At 39.3% G+C, this 22,250-nt stretch overlaps 1 protein-coding gene across 1 annotated transcript in view; it reads left to right on the forward strand.

Annotated features, from left to right (window-relative positions):
• Positions 1 to 22,250, forward strand: part of LRMDA (leucine rich melanocyte differentiation associated) — a 1,104,623-nt gene that overhangs the window by 1,034,174 nt on the left and 48,199 nt on the right. The gene's annotated exons all lie outside the window — the stretch shown is intronic.

The raw sequence follows: 22,250 nt of genomic DNA on the forward strand, positions 1-22,250 counted from the left end.
GCCTTACATTTAGGTCTTTAATCCATTTTGAGTTTATTTTTGTGTATGGTGTTAGGGAGTGTTCTAATTTCATTCTTTTACATGTAGCTATCCAATATTCCCAGCACCACTATTGAAGAGGCTGTCTTTTCTCCATTGTATATTCTTGCCTCCTTTATGAAAAATAAGGTGACCATGTGTGCATGGGTTTATCTCTGGGCTTTCTATCCTGTTCCATTGATCTGTATTTCTGTTTTTGTGCCAGTACCATACTGTCTTGATTACTGCAGCTTTGTAGTATAGTCTGAAGCCTGGGAGCCTGATTCCTCCAGCTCTGTTTTTATCTCCCACGATTGCTTTAGTTGTTCAGGAACTTTTGTGTTTCCATAAAAATTGTGAAGTTTTTGGTTCTATTTCTGTGAAAAATGCCATTGGTAGTTTGCTAGGGATTCCATTGAATCTGTAGATTGTTTGGGTAGTATAGTCATTTTCACAATGTTGATTCTTCCAATCCAAGAACATGGTATATCTCTCCATCTGTTTGTATCATCTTTAATTTCTTTCATCAGTGTCTTATAGTTCTCTGCATGCAGGTCTTTTGTCTCCTTAGGTAGGTTTATTCCTGGGTATTTTATTCTTTTTGTTGCAGTGGTAAATGGGAGTGTTTCCTTCATTTCTCTTTCAGATTTCTCTTCATTAGTGTATAGGAATGCAAGAGACTTCTGTGCATTAATTTTGTATCCTGCTACTTTACCAAATTCATTGATTAGCTCTAGTAGTTTTCTGGTAGCATCTTTAGGATTCTCTATGTATAGTATCATGTCATCTGCAAACAGTGACAGCTTTACTTCTTTTCCGATTTGGATTCCTTTTATTTCTTTTTCTTCTCTTATTGCTGTGACTAAAACTTCAAAAACTATGTTGAATAATAGTGGTGAGAGTGGACAACCTTGTCTTGTTTGTGATCTTAGAGGAAATGGTTTCAGTTTTTCACCATTGAGAATGATGTAGGCTGTGGGTTTGTCATATGTGGCCTTTATTATGTTGAGGTAAATTCTCTCTATGCCTACTTTCTGGAGGGTTTTTATCATAAATGGGTATTGAATTTTGTCAAAAGCTTTTTCTGCATCTATTGAGATGATCATATTTGTTTTCTCCTTCAATTTGTTAATATGGTGTATCACATTGATTGATTTGCATATATTGAAGAATTCTTACATTCCTGGGATAAACCCCACTTGATCATGGTGTATGACCCTTTTAATGTGCTGTTGGATTCTGTTTGCCAGTATTTTGTTGAGGATTTTTTGCATCTATGTTCATCAGTGATATTGGCCTGTAGTTTCTTTCTTTGTGACATCTTTGTCTGGTTTTGGTATCAGGGTGATGGTGGCCTCGTAGAATGAATTTGGGAGTGTTCCTCCCTCTGCTATATTTTGGAAGAGTTTAAGAAGGATAGGCGTTAGCTCTTCTCTAAATGTTTGCTGGAATTTGCCTGTGAAACCATCTGGTCCTGGACTTCTGTTTGTTGGACGTTTTTTAATCACAGTTTCAATTTCAGTGCTTGTGATTGGTCTGTTCATATATTCTATTTCTTCCTTATTCAGTCTTCCCAAGTTGTTCATTTCTAAGACTTTGTCCATTTCTTCCAGGTTTTCTATTTTATTGACATAGAGTTGCTTGTGGTAATCTCTCGTGATCCTTTGTATTTCTGCGGTGTCAGTTGTTACTTCTTTTTCACTTCTAATTCTATTGATCTGAGTCTTCTCCCTTTATTTCTTGATGAGTCTGGCTAATGGTTTATCAATTTTGTTTATCATCTCAAAGAACCACCTTTTAGTTTTATTGGTCTTTGCTATTGTTTCCCTCATTCCTTTTTCATTTATTTCTGATTTGTCTTTATGATTTCTTTCCTTCTGCTAACTTTGGTTTTTTTTTTTTGTTCTTTCTCCAGTTGCTTTAGGTTTAAGGTTACATTGTTTATTTGAGATGTTTCTTGTGTCTTGAGGTAGGATTGTACTGCTATAGACTTCCCTCCTAGAACTGCTTTTGCTGCATCCCATAGGTTTTGGGTCATCGTATTTTCATTTTCATTTGTTTCTAGATGTTTTTTTATTCCCTCTTTGATTTCTTCAGTGATGTCTTGGTTATTTAGTAGTGTATTGTTTAGCCTCCACGTGTTTGTATTTTTTACAGATTTTTTTTCCTATAATTGATATCTACTCTCATAGCATTATGGTCAGAAAAGATACTTGATACGATTTCAGTTTTCTTAAATTTACCAAGGCTTGATTTGTGACCCAAGATATGATCTATCCTGGAGAATGTTCCATGAGCACTTGAGAAGAAAGTGTATTCTGTTGTTTTTGGATGGAATGTCCTATAAATATCAATTACGTCCATTTGTTTAAGGTATCATTTAAAGCTTGTGTTCCCTTATTTATTTTCATTTTGGATGATCTGTCCATTGGTGAAAGTGGGGTGTGAAAGTCCCCAAGTATGGTTGTTTTATTGTCGATTTCCCCTTTTATGGCTGTTAGCATTTGCCTTATGTATTGAGGTGCTCCTATGTTGGGTGCATAAGTATTTAGAATTGTTATATCTTCTTTGATTCATACCTTGATCATTATGTATGTTCTTCTTTGTCTCTTGTAATAGTCTTTATTTTACAGTCTATCTGATATGAGAATTGCTACTCTAGATTTCTTTTGATTTTCATTTGCATGGAATATCTTTTTCCATACCTTCACTGTCAGTCTGTATGTATCCCTAGGTCTGAGGTGGATCTCTTGTAGACAGCATATATACTGGTCTTGTTTTTGTATTCATTCATCCAGTCCATGTCTTCTGGCTGGCGCATTAATCCATTTACATTTAAGGTAATTATCGATATATATGTTCCTATTACCATTTTCTTAATTGTTTTGGGTTTGTTATTGTAGGTCTTTTCCTTTTCTTGTGCTTCCTGCCTAGAGAAGTTCCTTTAGCATTTGTTGTAAAGCTGGTTTGGTGGTGCTGAATATTCTTAGCTTTTGCTTGTCTGTAATGGTTTTAATTTCTCTGTCGAATCTGAATGAGATCCTTGGTGGGTTGAGTAATCTCGGTTGTAGGTTTTTCCCTTTCATCACTTTAAATATGTCCTGCCACTCCCATCTGGCTTGTAGAGTTTCTGCTGAAAGATCAGCTGTTTACCTTATGGGGATTCCCTTGTATGTTATTTGTTGTTTTTCCTTTGCTGCTTTTACTATTTTTTCTTTGTATTTAATTTTTCATAGCTTGATTAATATGTCTTTGCATGTTTCTCCTTGGATTTATCCTGTATGGGACTCTCTGTGCCTCTTGGACTTGACTGACTATTTCCTTTCCCATATTGGGGAAGTTTTCAACTATAATCTCTTTAAAACATTTTCTCCGTCCCTTTCTTTTTCTCTTCTTCTTCTGAGACCCCTATAATTCAAATGTTGATGCATTTAATGTTGTCCCAGAGGTCTCTAAGACTGTCCTCAATTCTTTTCATTCTTTTTTCTTTATTCTGCTCTGTGGTAGTTATTTCCACTATTTTATCTTACAGGTCACTTATGCATTCTTCTGCCTCAGTTATTCTGCTGTTGATTCCTTCTAGAGAATTTTTAATTTCATTTATTGTTTTGGTCATCATTGTTTGTTTGCTCTTTAGTTCTTCTAGGTCATTGTTAAAAGTTTCTTGTATTTTCTCCATTCTGTTTCCAAGATTTTGGATCATCTTTACTATCATTAGTTTGAATTCTTTTTCAAGTAGACTGCCTATTTCCTCTTCATTTGTTTGATCTGGTGGGTTTTTACCTTGCCCTTTCATCTACTGTGTGTTTCTCCGTCTTTTCATTTTGCTTAACATACTGTGTTTGGGGTCTCCTTTTCACAGGCTGCAGGTTCGTAGTTTTCATTGTTTTTGGTGTGTGCCCCCTGTGGCTAAGGTTGGTTCAGTGGGTTGTGTAGTCTTCCTCGTGGAGGGGACTGGTGCCTGTGTTCTGGTGGGTGAGGCTGGATGTTGTCTTTCTGGTGGGCAGGACCACATCTGATGTTGTGTTTTGTGGTGTCTTTGACCTTATTATGAATTTAGGCAGCCTCTCTGCTAATGGGTGGGATTTTCTTCCTGTCTTGCTAGTTGTTTGGCATAAGGTGTCCCGCACTGTAGCTTGCTGGTCCTTGAGTGGAGCTGGGTCTTAGCGTTGAGACAGAGATCTCTGGGAGAGCTTTCGCTGTTTGATATTACGTGCAGCCGGGAGGTGTCTGGTGGACCAATGTCCTGCACTCGGCTCTCCCACCTCAGAGGCACAGGCCTGACACCTGGCTGGAGCACCAAGACCCTATCAGCCACATGGCTCAGAAGGAAAGGGAGAAAAAAAGAAAGAAGGGAAGAGAGAAAGCAGATAAATTTATTAAAATAAAGAATAAAATTAATTATTTTTTTAAAAAATTAAAAAGTAAAAGAAGAGAAATAGAACGCTAGGACAAATGGTAAAAGCAGAGCTATACCGACAAAATCACATAGAGAAGCATACACACTCACCAAAAGAAAAAGAAAAAGATATATATATCTATATTTTTTAAAAAAAAGGAAGAGAGCAACCAAGTCAATAAACAAATGTAACAATGATAATAAACTCTAAGTACTAAACTAAGGTAAGCATAACAGCAAAAACTAATTAGATGCAGAAAGCAAACCCCAAGCCTACAATTGCTCCCAAAGTCCACCGCCTCAATTTTGGGATGATTCGTAGTCTATTCAAGTATTCCAGAGATACAGGGTACATCAGGTTGATTGTGGAGATTTAATCCGCTGCTCCTGAGGCTGCTGGGAGAAATTTCCCTTTCTGTTCTTTGTTGGCACAGCTCCTGGGGTTCAGGTTTGGATTTGGCCCTGCCTCTGCATGTAGGTCGCCTGAGGGCGTCTGTTCTTTGCTCAGACAGGGTGGGGTTAAAGTAGCAGCTGATTAGGGTGCTCTACCTCACTCAGGCTGAGGGGGACGGAGGGAGGGATATGGAATAGGGGGTGAGCCTGCGGTGGCAGAGGCCAGTGTGATGTTGTAACAGCCTCAGGCATGCCGTGTGTTCTCCGAGGGAAATTGTCCCTGGATCATGGGACCGTGGCAGTGGCAGGCTGCACAGGCTCCCGGGAGGGCAGGTGTGGATAGTTACCTGTGCTTGCACACAGGCTTCTTGGTGGCGGCAGCAGCAGCCTTAGCATCTCAAGGCCTTCTCTGGTGTCTGCGCTGATAGCCATGGCTCGCGCCCGTCTCTGGGGCTCATTTAGGTGGTGCTCTGAATCCCCTCTCCTCGCACACCCCTAAACAATGGTCTCTTGCCTCTTAGGCAGTTCCAGACTTTTTCCCGGACTGCCTCCTGGGTAGCTGTAGCGCACTAGCCCCCTTCAGGTTGTGTTCACACAGCCAACCCCAGTCCTCTCCCTGGGATGTGACCTCCAAAGCCAGAGCCTCAGCTCCCAGCCCCCACCTGCCCCGGTGGGTGAACAGACAAGCTTCTCAGGCTGGTGAGTGCTGGTCGGCACCGATACTCTGTGCGGGAATCTCTCCGCTTTGCCCTCTGCACCCCTGTTGCTGTGCTCTCCTTCTTGGCTCCGAAACTTCCCCCCACCCGGCCCCGCTCACCCCCTGTCTCCGCCAGTGAAGGGGCTTCCTAGTGTGTTGAGACTTTTCCTCCTTCACAGCTCCCTCCCAGAGGTGCAGGTCCCATCCCTATTCTTTTGTCTCTGTTTTTTCTTTTTTCTTTTGCCCTACCCAGGTATGTGTGGAGTTTCTTGCCTTTTGGGGTCTGAGGTCTTCTGCCAGCGTTCAGTAGGTGTTCTGTAGGAGTTGTTCCACATGAAGATGTATTTCTGATATATTTGTGGGGAGGAAGGTGATCTCCACGTCTTACTCCTCCGCCATCTTGAAGGTCTCTCTCAGTATTTCGTATTTTTATGCTATTGTTTAATTTCAATTTCCGACTGTTTGTTGCTTTTATGTGTAAATTCAATAGATTTTTGTATATTCATGTTGTACCAAACTACTTTAATAAACCCATTTTTAGTTCTAATAGCTTATTTCTGTACATTCTATGTGATTTTCTATAATATATATACAGTCATGTCTTTTGCCAAGAATAGCAGTTTTACATATTCCTTTTGTTTCTGTTTCTTCCTTTAAAACACTGGTTAGAACCTCCACTAAAATGGTGAATAGAAGTTGTAAAAGTGGCCTTCCCGTGTTCCTGATCTTAGGGAGAGTTTTTAGCTCAAATTAAGTTTATTTAACATATGTAGTACTACTCAGGCTCTCTATTTTTTCTTGAATGAACTTTCATGTTTTGTATCTTTCAATGAATTTGTCTATTTTATCTCAGTTGTTGAAATTATTGGCATAAAATTATTCATAAATTTCTATTATTATCTTTTTAATTTCTGTAGAATCTGTATTGATGTTACTTCTTTCATTGCTGATATTGCTAATTTATGTCCTCTCTCATTTTTTCTGATTAGGTCTGACTAGAGTCATATGGTTTATTGATCTTTTCAAAGAACATCTTTGGTTTTATTTTTTCTTTTTTGTTGTTCTCAATTTTATTGATATTTGCTCTTATCTGTATTATTATTTCTCTGCTGCTTACTTTGCTTTTAGTTACCTCTTTTTTATTTTTTGCGGTACGCGGGCCTCTCACTGTTGTGACCTCTCCCGTTGCGGAGCACAGGTTCCAGATGTGCAGGCTCAGTGGCCATGGCTCACGGGCCCAGCCGCTCTGTGGCATGTGGGATCCTCCCTGACCGAGGCACAAACCCGTGTCCCCTGCATCGGCAGGTGGACTCTCAACCACTGTGCCACCAGGGAAGCCCGTTACCTCTTTTTTAAGTTTCTTACATTAGAGGCTGAACGCATTGATTTGAGACATATTTTTTTCTAATACTGAACTTTAGTGTTTCAGTTTTGCTCTAAATAATGTTTCAGCTCCATTCCCCAAATTTTGATACATTGTGTTTTAATTGTTAGTTAGTTTAAAATTCTTTCTAATTTACAGTTTGATTTCTTTTTTGACTTACAGCTTTACTTAATATTTTGTTTCTAAGTATGTTGGTATTTTTCAGTTACCTTTCTGTTATTTACTTCTGATTTAATTTAATTTTTGCCACAGAATGTACTCTTTTCTTTTCATCTTATTAAAAATATCTTTCATTGGCCAAACATTTTTAATTTTGATGAGGTTCAAAATATCAGTTTTTCCTCTTATGGACTGTGCTTCAGTCTCAACTGTAAGAATTCTGCCTACTTCTGTATTCCTAATATCTTTTTGAGAAGTTATGGAGTTTTATTATGCTTTAAATTTAAGTTGATGTTTCAGTTTGTGTTAAATTTGTGTAAAATATGAGATTCAGGTGGAGGTGTTTGTTTGTTTTGGCTAATGAATGTCCAGTTGCCCCAACACCATTTACTGTAAGTGTTCTTTCTCCTCCATTGAATTGTTTTCCTCCTTTTTCAAAAATCAAATGTTCATATTTGTTTGGATCTTTTTCTGGGTTGTCTGTACTGTACTACTGATACAGCTGTCTTCCCACCAATAACATACTATCTTGATCACTACACTTCTGTAATAAACCTTAATATTCAGAAGAGTGATTTCTCCCATTTTATTCTTTTCAAAATTGTTTGGCTATTTTAGCTCCTTACCTTTCTGTGTAAGTATTAGAATAAGTTTGCCTATGTCTATAAAGATATTTGTGGAGGTTTTCATAGGTATTAAACGTATAGATCAATTTAGGAAGAACTGATATCTTTACTATGATGAATCTTCCAATCCATGAACATGGTATCCCTCTCCAAGTGTTCTGCATTTTTAAAAGTTATTTTTCCCAGCATTGTATAATTTTCATCTTAAAGATCCTTTATGTACTTCATTAAATTTATACATAAGTACTTCATTTTTTTCAGCAACTGTAAATGGTATGGCATTATTCAGTTCAGATTTCTCTTGTTCATTGTCAGTATGTAGAGAATGCAATTGATGTTTGTGTGTTAATCTTATATCCTGCCACCGTATTAAACTCACTTACTTTAGGAGGTATTTTGTAGATTCACTGGGGTTTTCTGAATAGACAGTCATGTTGTCTGCAAGTAGAGAGTTTTATTTCTTCTTTCCAATGTGTATGCCTTTGGTCTCTTTTAAGTTATTGCCTTTCAAGGTTTGCTTTTAAATTTTGTTGGTTGGGACAAAAGAAGCCTTAATCTAGGGATAATTTTGCCCTACAGTTAAGCCTATATCCTCTGGGTACTCTACCCAAAGTCCCATGATTTGATAGATTTTCCATTCTATGTGGTGAGAACATGAACTATTCCCAGCTCTGTGTAGTGTCTGGGGATTGTTCCCTGTGCTCTTTTCAGACTCATATAATTGCCTTATGCACATGCCCTAATCAGCTAAACACTTGAGGCTGATTGTCTGCAGTTTTCTGGAGCTCTTTTGGTGCAGCTGTCTCCTCTACACTAGTCTACCCTTTGAACTTTAGCTACCTTACCTTCCTTTTGCTCCCAGCTCCACCTCTTCTCTTCACAGAGACTCTAGCGTCCATTTGGGTCCCTGTTTCCTGTGGTGTGACCTGTAAATTCTCTTTAGGCAGTAAACTAAAAAGCCCTGGAGATCACTTCATTTGTTTCCCCTCCTTTAGGGCACACCATCCAGTGCTGCCATACATTTAATGACTGAAAACTCTTCTTTCGTATGTGTTGTACAGTGTTTTAGTTGTTTCAGGTATTGAGGGGTAAATCTGGTCCCTGTTATCCCTTCTTGGTTGGAATTGAAAGTATCAAGAAAGCCCTCTTTTGATCCAGCATCTCTTTGAAGCTCATTGCTTATTGATTATTATACTTCAAAGTCTACTATGTGCTTGCAAGCAAAGGAGACATAGACCAAGCCATCTTTGTAAGGAACTCGTTAGTGTTTCCTGAATCTTCTGGCCCTCATGCTTCCTTTAAGGGACAATTCCTTTGGGATCTAAATATGGATGTTTGTTCCACCAAGAAGAATCTGCATATCTGGCTAAGAAGTTTCTGTTTAAAAAGGCCTGGGTGTTCTCTGCTAAGTATAGAAGCTAGAGAGAGCACTGAGTTGGCAGGCATAACATGGAGAAAGAGGCTTTGATGTTGTACAGTGACTTTTAAATTGTCTAAGAAGATATTTCCTCTATTCTTTAACTTTGTGTTGGTGGTGGGTTGGGGTGTAAGTTTCTTGCCTTCCAGTCCCCAGAACAGATTCATTATGGTTAGTTTTGTGTATTATATGGGAGAATAATGATTTGAAAGGAAACAAGTAAGCATTTAATAACTAGGATTGTATCAGCAGCTTTAAATTGTCCCCTTTTCTTCACCCAGTTCCTTAACATTCGTTTAATGGGGGGATGTACTTCCATGACCCTAGTCTTTTTCTTCCCTATAAGAAAGTTCAACTTTCTTTTTATATGTTTATATATTTTAAGCAAGGAGATGGAACACAATGTTGCCCACAGTCTTATAGCCCACATATACCTAGGCCTATATTTATAGCAACAGAGAATCCTGATCTGGTTTGACATTCCAAAGTTATGGAGGAGTCGCCACTCCTCATACCATTGTTTTCTGGCAGGACTCTTAAAGACTAATATGGAAAATGTTGCCTTCCTCAAGGCAACTCAAGCCCACCCTGCCCATCATGTCTTATCTTCCAGCCTGCCCACAGCTGCAACCCAAGTAAACCCTCGCTGGTTCCATTCCAGTGTAGTGGTGGTGAAGGTGTCAGATTATATTCTCTTCCTTCTACTTCAATCCCATTTTTGAAGAGGATACAAACCAACCAACCAATTTACATCTTGAACTGGCCCCAAATAGTATATTTATAGTTGGAACCAAGTCTTAGTGCTGTCTTAATGAAAACCATGCAGGGAAATAGAGGCATCTCTGGAGCTGACATTGCATTTGAGTTAAAATCTGGCATCTCCACACCATTGACAAGTCTGACAGCTGGAGCAGCAATCACCTCATCACATCTCTCAGTTGTGTCTCTCCTGGTTTTTGGCATCCTTCCTGTCTAAATTTTTATCAGATGAGCACTTTTCCTTGGCAAGCACTTTAAATGCCTTCAACTTGTTTTATCTCTGAACTGTTGCCCTTGCCCTCAGATGTCATTCCTCACATGTATGACTGGAGGAGATTCGGAACAAATTAGTTAAGAATGTAGCTTCAGAGAGCAATTCCTTTTGGCCTTCTCCCCTTTCCATTCTCTCCCAAAATATCAGAGCTTCCTTTTGAGGAGCACTCCATGGACATTTATTAATTTCAGCAAAGCCTGCCTCATGGGCTTGTACGTTGGAGCAATTGCTTGTGAATTTTGATGGTGACACCTCAGGGCTAGCTCTGCCTGTGTTCAGCCATCAGCACTGTTTTCTTTGGCTTTGCTTCATTCGCAATCATCAAGCATGGGGGGCTGTGACCAGCAAAGAGCGAGCCTCAAAGTCCTCTCATAAATTCCAGCCAAATACTGTGTTTGGATGCTCCACAAGATTAATGACAGTCCTCAGCTCTCTGAGGCTGCACGGAGACCTGAGAGGAGGTGGCGTTCATGCTGACTTCAGTGTTACCACTTGCATAAATGGGAGATGGTCTGCAAGCCCCAAGAGATAGAATGTGGGCCTGTACAGGGTGTCACCTGCATATGTGATCAGTTCCTCCTGCCTGGCATGCAAAGCCCTTTAGAGTTTGACCCTTCTTCTAAAAGTTCAGCTTTTTGTCACCCTGCTCAAGTTTTGCACCTGCAACAAACATACCTGGAGCTTTTCTTACCTGATACATTGAGGGCTGAACAAGGATGCATGGCAGTAATGCAGCCCTTTGAAAGCTGAAAAAATAATTTAAATTGGTTATTTAGGAAACAGAAAGACAATTCAAAAGAAATCTGTAAAAGCTAAATAGATGACTGTCTCTCTCCTGGGTCACAGTTTGCCCTAGTTTTCTAGCATCTTCCTCTGTGCTTGATGAAACGGCACCTCTTCAACCCTTGTTCTTTTCTCAGGGGAGAGAGAGATTGTTTGGTACCCCATGGAAAGGGGGAAAGACAGTTAAATAACTACGTCATTTTCCCCCAGCCTATTTATAAGCCTTACAGGTTAGCGCTGGACAGGCCACAAGTTCCAGTGAGGAAAAAATGACAACAGCAACAGTAATAATACTCGTGATCATTGTTAGCAGCAGCAGCAGCATCATATACCACATTTTTTAAGGCATTTATATGTGCCAGACACTATTCTTTTTAAAAAAATAGTTTTATTGAGATATAATTCACATACAATAAAATTCACCCATTTTAAGTGTGACAGGGTAGTTGTTTTTAGTAAGTTTACAGAGTTGCACAGTTGTCACCGTTATGTAATTTTAGGACATTTTCATTATCCCAGAAAGGAACCCCCTATTCATTAGAAATCACTCTTCATTCCCCTATACTTTTCAACCCCTGTCGACCAGTAATCTGCCTCCTGTCTCTGTATATTTTTCAGTTCTGGATATATCACATGAATGGAGTTATAGAATGTGGTCTTTTGTGACTGGTTTCTTTCACTTAGCATGATGTTTTCAAGGTTCATCTATGTTGTCGTACGTGACAGTACTTCAGCCCTTTTTCTAGGTAATAATATTCCATTGCGTGGATATACTACATCTTGGTCATCCATCCATTAGTTTTTAGGCATTTGGATTTCATCTTGTTAATGATTTGTTAGATATCATGCACTATAATTTTTTTCAAATCTTTCATTTTGAATTAATTTCCAACTCACAAAAAAGTTGAAAAATTAGTCAAAACAATTCTTTCAGAGTCCCCAAGTGTTAACATCTTATATAACCACAGTACAATTATCAAACATTGAAACAATACTATTAAATTTTTTAATAGTATTACTCAAATTTTTCCTATTGTTGCACCAATACTCTTTTTCTGGTAGAGGATCCAACTCAGGGTCACTCATTATGTTTAGCTGTCACATCTTCTTACTCTCTTTTAATCTGAAACAGTTCCTTATTCTTTCTTTGTTTTACAAGACTGATATTTTTGAAGAGTACTGGGCATTTATTTTGTGGACTGTCCCTCAATTTGGACTTTTTAGATATTTCTTCATGCGTAAATTAAGGTAATGCATACTTGACAGGAATAACATGCTGGGGCCTTTTCATTGCATTAGATCAGGAGATACATGATATTAATTTGTCTCGTTTCTGATGATGCTAACTTGGATAACTCAGTCTAGGTGATATCTGTCTGTGAGGTTTCTCCACTGTAAAGTTGTGATTTTGACTTTGAATTTAATAATTAGCCTGCGGGAAGATACGTTGAGGCTGTCTAAGTAGTCTGTTTCTCATCCAAGTCTCATTCGCCGACCTTAGCATCAATTGGTGGTATTTCCCTGCAACAGTTATTACTGTGGTGTTTGCCAAATAGTGGTTTTTCTACTTCCATCCTTCCTTGCATATTTACTAGTGGAAATTTTACTGTAAGGAGAAGTGTACCATGCTCTTCTTCCTACCTATCAATGTATTCATCTATCTATATATTTGTTTATTTCATTATGGTCTCATGGAGTCTCACTTTATCCTATGGGTTATAATCCATTACTATCATTTATTTTGTCTATTGAATTCTCTAAGATTTTCCCATTTGGAGACCCTTCCATTTGGCCTTGTATTTCTTTTGTTGTACTGTTCCTTATTTTTTCTTTCAGGATTTTCTTGTCCTAACCGTGGAGTCAGCCATTTCTCCAAAGAAACCTAATAACTTAAAATTTTCTTTTAACATCTTTATTGGAGTATAATTGCTTTACAATGTTGTATTAGTTTCTGCTGTATAACAAAGTGAATCAGCTATATGTACACATATATTTCCATATTCCCTCCCACGTGTGTCTCCCTCCCACCCTCCCTTTCCCAACCCTCTAGGTGGTCGCAAAGCACCGAACTGATCTCCCTGTGGGATGCAGCTGCTTCCCAACAGCTATCTATTTTACATTTGGTAGTGTATATATGTCAAAGCTACACTCTCACTTCGTCCCAGCTTACCCTTCCTCCTCCCCATGTCAAGTCCATTCTCTACATCTGCATCTTTATTCCTGTCCTGCCCTTAGGTTCTTCATAACCTTTTTTTTTTTTAGATTCCATAAATATGTGTTAGCATACAGTATTTGTTTTTCTCTTTCTGACTTACTTCACTCTGTATGACAGACTCTGCGTCCATCCACCTCACTACAAATAACTCAATTTCGTTTTATTTTATGGCTGAGTAATATTCCAATGTATATATGTGCCACATCTTCTTTATCCATTCACCTGTCAATGGACACTTAGTTTGCTTCCATGTCCTAGCTATTGTAAATAGAGCTGCAATGAACATTGTGGTCCCTGACTATTTTTGAATTATGGTTTTCTCAGGATATATGCCCAGCAGTGGGAATGCTGGGTCGATGATAGTTCTATTTTTATTGTTTTAAGGAACTTCCATACTGTTCTCCATAGTGACTGTATCAATTTACATTCCCGCCAACAGTGCAAGAGGGTTCCCTTTTCTCCACACCCTCTCCAGCATTTATTGTTAGTAGTTTTTAGATGGTGGCCATTCTGACTGGTGTGAGGTGATACCTCATTGTAGCTTTGATTTGCATTTCTCTAATGATTAGTGATGTTGAGCATCCTTTCATGTGTTTGTTGGCAATTTGTATATCTTCTTTGGAGAAATGTCTATTTAGATCTTCGGCCCATTTTTGGATTGGGTTGTTTGTCTTTTGGATATTGAGCTGCTTGTAAATTTTGGAGATTAAACCTTTGTCAATTGCTTCATTTGCAAACATTTTCTCCCATTCTGAGGGTTGTCTTTTCATCTTGTTTATGGTTTACTTTGCTGTGCAAAAGCTTTTAAGTTTCATTAGGTCCCATTTGTTTATTTTTGTTTTTATTTCCATTTTTGTAGGAGGTGGGTCAAAAAGGATCTTGCTTTGATGTATGTCATAGAGTGTTCTGCCTATGTTTTCCTCTAAGAGTTTTATAGTGTCTGGCCTTACATTTAGTTCTTTAATCCATTTTGAGTTTATTTTTGTGTATGGTGTTAGGGAGTGTTCTAATTTCATTCTTTTACATGTAACTATCCAATATTTCCAGCACCACTTATTGAAGAGGCTGTTTTTTCTCCATTGTATATTCTTGCCTCCTTTATGAAAAATAAGGTGACCATATGTGCCTGGGTTTATCTCTGGGCTTTCCATCCTGTTCCATTGATCTATATTTCTGTTTTTGTAACAGTACCATACCGTCTTGATTACTGCAGCTTTGTAGTATAGTCTGAAGTCAGTGAGCCTGATTCCTCCAGTTCTGTTTTTCTTTCTCAAAGTTGCTTTTGCTGTTCGTGGTCTTTTGTGTTTCCATACAAATTGTGAAAATTTTTGTTCTAGTTCTGTGAAAAATGCCAGTGGTAGTTTGCTAGGGATTGCATTGAATCTGTACATTGCTTTGGGTCATATAGTCATTTTCACAATGTTGATTCTTCCAATCCAAGAACATGGTATATCTCTCCATCTGTTTGTATCATTCTTAATTTCTTTCATCAGTGTCTTATAGTTTTCTGCATACAGGTCTTTTGTCTCCTTAGGTAGATTTATTCCTAGGTATTTTATTTTTTTTCTTGCATTGATAAATGAGAGTGTTTCCTTCATTTCTCTTCAGATTTTTCATCATTAGTGTATAGGAATGCAACAGATTTCTGTGCATTAATTTTGTATCCTGCTACTTTACCAAATTCATTGATTAGCTCTAGTAGTCTTCTGGTAGCATCTTTAGGATTCTCTATGTATAGTATCATGTCATCTGCAAAGAGTGACAGCTTTACTTCTTTTCCGATTTGGATTCCTTTTATTTCCTTTTCTTCTGTGATGGCTGTGGCTAAAACTTGCAAAACTATGTTGAATAAGAGTGGTGAGAGTGGGCAACCTTGTCTTCTTCCTGATCTTAGTGGAAATGGTTTCAGTTTTTCACCATTGTGGACGATGTTTGCTGTGGGTTTGTCATATATGGCCTTTATTATGTTGAGGTAAGTTCCCTCTATGCCTATTTTCTGGAGGGTTTTTATCATAAATTGGTGTTGAATTTTGCCGACAGCTTTTCTGCATCTGTTGAGATGATCATATGGTTTTTCTCCTTCAGTTTGCTAATATGGTATATCACATTGATTTGTGTATATTGAAGAATCCTTGCATTCCTGGGATAAACCCCATTTGATCATGGTGTATGATCCTTTTAATGTGCTGTTGGATTTTGTTTGCTAGTATTTTGTTGAGGATTTTTGCATCTATGTTCATCAGTGATATTGGCCTGTAGTTTTCTTTCTTTGTGGCTTCTTTGTCTGGTTTTGGTATCTGGGTGATGGTGGCCTTGTAGAATTAGTTTGGGAGTGTTCCTCCCTCTGCTATATTTCGGAAGAGTTTGAGAAGGATAGGTGTTAGCTCTTCTCTAAATGTTTGCTGGAATTTCCCTGGGAAGCCATCCCGTCCTGGGCTTTTGTTCTTTGGAAGATTTTTAATCACAGTTTCAATTTCAGTGCTTGTGATTGGTCTGTTTATATTTTGTTTCTTCCTGGTTCAGTCTCAGAAGGTTGTGCTTTTCTAAGAATTTGTCCATTTCTTCCAGGTGGTTCATTTTATTGGCATATAGTTGCTTGTAGCAATCTCTCATGATCCTTTGTATTTGTGCTGTGTCAGTTGTTACTTCTCCATTTTCATTTCTAATTCTATTGATCTGAGTCTTCTCCATTTTTTTCTTGATTAGTCTGGCTAATGGTTTATCAATTTTATTTATCTTCTCAAAGAACCAGCTTTTAGTTTTATTGACTTTGCTATTGTTTCCTTCATTTCTTTTACATTTATTTCTGATCTCATCTTTATGATTTCTTTCCTTCTGCTGACTTTGCAGGTTTTCTTGTTCTTTTTCTAATTGCTTTAAGTGTAAGGTTATGTTGTTTACTTGAGATGTTTCTTGTTTCTTGAGGTAGGATTGTATTGCTATAAACTTCCCTCTTAGAACTGCTTTTGCTGCATCCATAGGTTTTGGGTCGTTATGTTTTCATTGTCATTCGTTTCTAGGTATTTTTTGATTTCTTCTTTGATTTCTTCAGTGGTCTCTTGGTTATTTAGTATGGTATTGTTTAGCCTCTGTGTGTTTGTATTTATTACAGATATTTTCCTGTAATTGATATCTAGCCTCATAGCGTTGTGGTTGGATAAGATACTTGATACATTTTCAGTTTTCTTAAATTTACGAAGGCTTGATTTGTGACCCAAGATATGATCTAATCTGGAGAATGTTCCATAAACACTTGAGAAGAAAGTGCATTCTGTTGTTTTTGGATGGAATGTCCTATAAATATCAGTTAACTCCATCTTGTTTAATGTGTCATTTGAAGCTTGTGTTTCCTTATTTATTTTCATTTTGGATGATCTGTCCATTGGTGAAAGTGGGGTGTTAAAATCCCCTAGTATGATTGTGTTACTGTTGATTTCCCCTTTTATGGCTGTTAGCATTTTCCTTATGTATTGAGGTGCTCCTGTGTTGGGTGCGTAAATATTTACAACTGTTATATCTTCTTCTTGGATTGATCCCTTGATCATTATGTAGTGTCCTTCTTTGTCTCTTGTAATAGTCTTTATTTTAAAGTCTATTTTGTCTGATATGAGAATTGCTGCTCCAGGTTTCTTTTGATTTCCATTTGCATGGAATATATTTCTCCATCCCCTCACTTTCAGTCTGTATGTGTCCCTGGGTCTGAAGTGGGTCTCCTGTAGGCAGAATATATATGGGTCTTGTTTTTGTGTCCATTCAGCTAGTTTATGTCTTTGGTTGGCACATTTAATCCATTTACATTTAAGGTAATTATCGATATGTGTATTCCTATTGACGTTTTCTTAATTGTTTTGGGTTTGTTTTTGTAGGTCTTTTCCTTCTCTTGTGTTTCCTGCCTAAAGAAGTTCCTTTAGCATTTTTTGTAAAGCTGGTTTGGTGGTGCTGACTTCTCTTAGATTTTGTTTGTCTATGAAGTTTTTAATTTCTCCCTCAAATCTGAATGAGATCCTTGCTGGGTAGAGTAACCTTGGTTGTAGGTTTTTCCCTTTCATCACTTTATATATGTCTTGCCATTCCCTTCTGGCTTGCAGAGTTTCTGCTGAAAGATCAGCTGTTAACCTTATGGGGATTCCCTTGTATGTTATTTTTTGTTTTTCCCTTGCTGCTTTTAATATTTTATTCTTTGTATTTAACTTTTTGTTTTTGTTTTTTTTTTTTGCAGTATGCAGGCCTCTCACTGTTGTGGCCTTTCCCGTTGCGGAGCACAGGCTCCGGACGCACAGGCTCAGCGGCCATGGCTTACGGACCCAGCCGCTCTGTGGCATGTGGGATCCTCCCAGACCAGGGCACGAACCCGTGTCCCCTGCATCAGCAGGCGGACTCTCAACCACTGTGCCACCGGGAAAGCCCGTATTTAATTTTTGATAGTTTGATTAATATGTCTTGGTTTGTTTCTCCCTGGATTTATCCTGTATGGAATTCTCTGCACTTCCTGGGCTTGACTATTTCCTTTCCCATGTTATTGAAGTTTTCACCTATAATCTCTTCAAATATTTTCTCAGACCCTTTCTTTTTCTCTTTTTCTTCTGAGACCCCTATAATTCGAATGTTGGTTACATTTAATGTTGTCCCAGAGATCTCTGAGACTCTCCTCAATTCTTTTCATTCTTTTTTCTTTATTCTGCTCTGTGGTGGTTATTCCCACTATTTTATCTTCCTCGTCACTTATGTGTTCTTCTGCCTCATATTCTGCTTTTGTTTCCTTCCAGAGAATTTTTAATTTCATTTATTGTGTTGTTCATCATTGTTTGCTCTTTTGTTCTTCTAGGTCCCTGTTAAATGTTTCTTGTATTTTCTCCATTCTATTTCCAAGATTTTGGATCATCTTACTATCATTATTCTGAATTCTTTTTCCGGTAGACTGTCTCTTTCCTCTTCATTCCTTTGGTCTGGTGGGTTTTTACCTTGCTCCTTCACCTGCTATGTATTTCTCTGTCTTCTCATTTTGCTTAACTACTGTGTTTGGGGTCTCCTTTTCTCAGGCTGCAGGTTCACAGTTCCCATTGTTTTTGGTGTCTGGCCCCAGTGGCTAAGGTTGGTTCAGTGGGTTGTGTAGGCTTCCTGGTGGAGGGGACTGGTGCCTGTGTTCTGGTGGGTGGGGCAGATCTTGTCTTTCTGGTGTGCAGGACCACATCTGGCGGTATGTTTGGGGGTATCTTTGAACTTAGTGTGATTTTAGGAGAGCCTCTCTGCTAATAGGTGGGGTTGTGTTCCTGTCTTGCTAGTTGTTTGGCATGGGGTGTCCTGAACTGGAGCTTGCTGGCTGTTGGGTGGAGCTGGCTCTTAGCATTGAGACAGAGATCTCTGGGAGAGCTCTCACTGATTGATATTATGTGGGGCCTGGAGGTCTTTGGTGGTCCAGTGTCCTGAACTTGGCTCTCCCACCTCAGAGGCTCATGCCTGACACCAGGCCAGAGCACCAAGACCTTTTCAGCCACACGGTTCAGAAGAAAGGGTTCAGAATAAAACCAGAAGGCAACCAAACCAATAAACAAATCCACCAATGATAATAAGTACTAAAAACTATACTAATATAAACAGAAAAATCAGAAATAACTCAGTAGCCGCCTGCAGACCCCAAGTCTACAGTTGCTCCCAAAATCCTCCGCCTCAATTTTGGGATTATTCGTTGTCTGTTCAGGTATTCCACAGATGTGGGTACATGAAGTTGATTGTGGGGATTTAATCTGCTGCTCCTGAGGCTGCTGGGAGAAATTTCCCTTTCTCTTCTTTGTTCGCACAGCTCCTGGGGTTCAGCTTTGGTTTTGGCCCCACCTCTGCATGTAGGTCGCCCTCAGGCATCTGTTCCTGCCCGGACAGGACGGGTTTAAAGCAGCAGCTGATTACAGGGCTCTTGCTCATTCAGGCCAGGTAGAGGGAAGGATGTGGTAGTTATAATTGGAATGCCGGGTAGGCCTGCGGTGGCAGAGGCTGGCGTGACATTGCAACAGCCTGAGGCACACCTCGTGTTCTCCCAGTGAAATTGTCCCTCGATCATGGGACCCTGGTAGTTGCGGGCTGCACAGGCCCCCCGGGGGTGGGAGGGTGGTTGGGGTGCAGATAGGGACCTGTGCTTGCACACAAGATTCTTGGTGGCTGCAGCAGCAACATCAGTGTTTCATGCCCGTCTCTGGAGTCCAAGCTCATAGCCGCTGCTCACGCCCGTCTTTGGAGCTCATTTAGGCTGTGCTCTGCCTTCTGTGGGCAGACAGGGAAGCAATCCCCTCTCCTCGCGCACCCTGAAACAATGGTCTCTTGCCTCTTACACAGCTCCAGACGTTTTCCCAGACTCCCTTCTGGCTAACTGTGGTACACTAGTCCTCTTCAGGCTGTGTTCACACAGCCAACCCCAGTCCTCTCCCTGGGATCTGACCTCTGAAGCCCAAGTCTCCGCTCCCAGCCCCATCCCACCCCAGCGGCTGAGCAGACAATCCTTTCAGGCTGGTTGGCACTGATCCTCTGTGTGGGAATCTCTCCTCTTTGCCATCTGCACCCCTGTTGCTGCGCTCTCCTCCGTGGCTCTGAAGCTTCCCCCTGCCACACCCTGTCTCTGCCAGTGAAGGGGCTTCCTAGTGTGTGGAGACTTTTCCTCTTTGACAGCTCCCTCCCAGAGGTGCAGGACCCGTCCCTATCCTTTTGTCTCTGTTTATTCTTTTTTCTTTTGCCCTACCCAGGTACGTGGGGAGTTTCTGACTTTTGAGAAGTCTGAGGTCTTCTGCCAGCGTTCAGTAGGTGTTCTGTAGGAGTTGTTCCACATGTAGATGTATTTCTGATGTATTTGTGGGGAGGAAGGTGATCTCCGCATCTTACTCCTCTGCCATCTTGAAGGTCCCCCCGACTTAATAACTTTTACTGGACAAAGATATTTAGAAGTCATGATGTGGACATTATTCTAAGCACTAATATTATTTTATTTTCTCCCTGCGATTTAGATACAATTACCAGTCCTAGTTTTTGAAAGAACTTGGGTTTCACGTAAGTAACACATCCAGTGTCACACAGCTATAGGTGGCAGAGCTGCTATTTGAACCCAGGTGTCTTCAGTCTAATGCCCCTACCTAAATTAAGTTTCACACTGGGATTGGAAAATTTGTCCAGTGTCTCTGAGCCTTCATATCCCTATATTCAAAATGAATCTAATGCTGTTTGCCTCTCAGGGTTTTTGTGGTGACTGAATGCAAGGACACATGTGAAATTGTCTAGCATAATATTTGTTCCATACGAGCACTCAAATACTAGTTAACTCTGAGTTAGGTAATTCACTCAATAACGTGTGTACATACACCTACTTTGCTCTCATCACTGAGGTAGAAAATATGCAAGTTAAAAAAAAAGTAAGAAGATATGGTCCCTTTCCTGTAGGAACTTGTAATTGAGAAGATGAAAGTATAATTCACAAAATTTCAGGTGAACGTTACAAATGCTGCAATTGTTTTTGGATGCATAGTCTAAGATTCTGGAAAATGGAAAGTTAATATTGGATAGAGGAGGAGGTATTTCAGCTGAGGCTTCAGAGATGGTGGCATTTAAATGGTCATAGAGGAATAAGGAAGGCTGGGAGACTGGCACTTGGAGTATGGCTCAGGACCACCTATTTTGACATCAGAAATGACTTTAGGGATAGGGGATGAATGTTGCCTTCCACATGCAAATCATTCCTTCTACAAGAGCATAGTCTTCCGTGGGAAGGTGGCCTCCATCTTGTCAGATATCCAAGAAATGTGGGTACCTCTGTACTGTACTATACAGGTCTTCTATCCTATTGGCTTGATCAGTTTTGCAACATGTATCATTGGCAGCAATTGCGGAATATATATATATATATATTATAATGAGGACAGATGATCTCAGGGAGAATTAGAATTTTAATTTCTTTGTTTAACTTTGCCAGGGTTCCTAATGTTCAGTAGTATCACAGTTGATTCTGGGTCCAGAAAATTGGTTTGCTGTTTCAATGGAATATTTTTGAATTCATGTCTTGGACCTCAATCTATATAAATCTGTGTTTTTAGTGGTTTAGAAAATAACTTGCACATGATATACTTAGAGATGCTTTATTTTCACAGTTTAACTACACCTTATAAATTGTAAATTCTGCTGGAAATTTTGAGGCTGGATACTTAATGGATTCTTTTGAATGTCCTGCAACTTCCTTGAACCTCCAGAAATTGTTTACTAAATTTTGTGCATTGGCGTACATGCATATTTTCTAGGGATAGATTTATAGTCTTCCTAATATTCTCAAAAGGTTCTCAGAACCCCAAATATTTAAATACTACCATCCTAGAGTTATGCTGTCCTGTATGTTGGCCACTTGCCACATATGCTTATTTACATTTAAATTCACTAAAATTCAATAAAGTTAAACATTCAGTTCCTCAGCCCCACATTTCAAGGGCTCAGGAGCATCACGTGGCTAGTGGCTGTGATATTGTGCAGTACAAACATGGGACATGGTTTCCATCTTTGCAGAAAATTCTTTTAGGCAGCATTGCAAGATGTTGGTTCTCAAATGTTGGCACGCCTCAGAATCCCTCAGGTGGCTGTCTTAAAAACAGATTGCTGAGCCCCAGTTCCAGAAATTCTGATTCAGTAAGAGTGAGAGTGAGTGATGTGTGATTAGGGAAGTATGAGTAAGGTGAGTAAGCAGTCAGTATAGGAGTCAGTATGTGACTAAGGAGGGTCGGGACTTTGAGTTTCTTGGACGTTCCCACGTTAGACTGATGTTACTGGTCTAGGAACCCCTGGGATAGATGAGGGTGGCTGGGTTGGTGGGGGTTGGCTTTACGTTGTGGAGGAGAGGGAGGAACTTCTACCAGAAACTTTCCGTGACTCAGAACTTCTTGGCAATCAAGTCATGGGTCTGGACAATGCCCATGGGTCTATCTTTATTCTGTCTCCATTCAAGAGCCATACATATATATATATATATATATGTATATGTATATGTATAAAACAGCAACTCTACTGTTTTTTTTAGGATTTCTTAATTCAGGAAAGTATAGTGATGACTGATAGTAAATTTAAATAAATAAATAAAGCAATCAATCAATCTACTGTTAAAACTAC

This window comes from Grampus griseus, assembly GCF_964374135.1.
Source record: "Grampus griseus genome assembly, chromosome: 16".
Lineage (NCBI taxonomy): Eukaryota > Metazoa > Chordata > Mammalia > Artiodactyla > Delphinidae > Grampus > Grampus griseus.